This window comes from Chinchilla lanigera, unplaced genomic scaffold (assembly GCF_000276665.1).
Source record: "Chinchilla lanigera isolate Chin_1 unplaced genomic scaffold, ChiLan1.0 scaffold00133, whole genome shotgun sequence".
In the NCBI taxonomy this organism is placed as follows: Eukaryota; Metazoa; Chordata; class Mammalia; order Rodentia; family Chinchillidae; genus Chinchilla; species Chinchilla lanigera.
In genome coordinates, this window is record NW_004955534.1 from 1,905,274 (window position 1) to 1,906,682 (window position 1,409).

Sequence of the window (1,409 nt, forward strand, 5' to 3'; positions counted from 1 at the left end):
GCAAGAGAAAGTTCAAGCCCAGCCTGAGCAATTTAGTCACTTAGTGATATCTTGTCTCAAAATAGAAAAAAAATTAAAGGGCTGGGAATGTAGCTCTAAATGAAAGCCCGGGATTCAATCCTCAGGTGTGTGTGTGTGTGGGAGTAATGCAAATTTCATGTGTATTTGGAGCTTATCTTTTTCACCAGTTTGATAAAGCATGAAAATGCAGTGTTAGGTTCAGTTCTAGCAAGTTCGTGAGTAGGCAGTTACCTCAAACTTACCTAAAATCTATCACAGTACTAGAATTTCTGTGTATGGAAGTTGAACTAGGAAGATAGCAGTGATGAGATCTTAGACCAATTTACTGGTAGGTAAAGGAAGAAATACTAGGAAACACATAGAAGTAGAGCTCCCACACTCACCCCAAAACTCCCTTAAAAACAGAACCCACCCAAACCTATTAAATTGGTTACTTAGAGGAAACTCGTATTATTTTTTCAGGAATAGAGGAGGAGGTGTAAGAAGGTAGCCGGAGGCTGCAACTGTCAAAAAGACAAAGAATGACACACAAGGGGAAAAACTGGCTTGACTGGGGTTTTTGTTGGGGGCTATGCTGACAGAACGTGCAAGAGAAAATGAGGATTCTGACTTAGAAAAAGCAGTCCCACCAGAATATGGAAGCAGTATAGTGTAGTGGTTAAGAGCTTGGACACGAGAATCACACTGCTTGGGATCCTGTGTTCTGTTTTGCCAATTATGAATTTCATAACCTTGCTTAATCTTTAATGTTCAGTTTTGTCACTTGTAAAATGGAGATAACAACAGTACGCACCTCGTGGAGTAGGTATGAGAATCAATAGCTCAGTGCTTGGTCAATAGTAGTCTCTTAGTAAAATGTTAAACTATTGTATTTGTAGCTGTTATTCCTCCTCTTTGTTAATACTCTGTACTCCAGTAGGGAAGAGGAGAAATGAAGCAGGCAGCCGACTAGAAAAGTGATGAACACTTTTTTTTTATGGGAAAGCCTGGATCAGGCTTATTTTAAGGTGTGGGGCCCCAGTGGGGTGGAGGCTTCCAGAGTATCTCTTTGCCCGGCCCAGCTATCACTGTGAAGAGGCGAGGTAGGTCGCAGCTGCCAGGATGCACGGGTGACCTCTTCAGAGTGGTTCATTTGGGACTGCTGCACTGTCCTCCCTGGATACTTGACAGTTTTCACTTCTGCCTTCTGGGCACTACAAGACATGTGTGCTCACAGCCCAGCGTCCCGGTTTCAGTGGTGTGAGGGTCAGTTGGCGGTCAGCCTGCTTCTGGGCACAGCCTTGCCACGCGTGGGCGCGCGCGGGGGAGGTTCAGCCCGGACCCCTTGCACAGTCCTAGCCCCAGCTCGCCGGGCCTCCCGCGCAGGCGCCGCCAGGGCCACCCCCGCC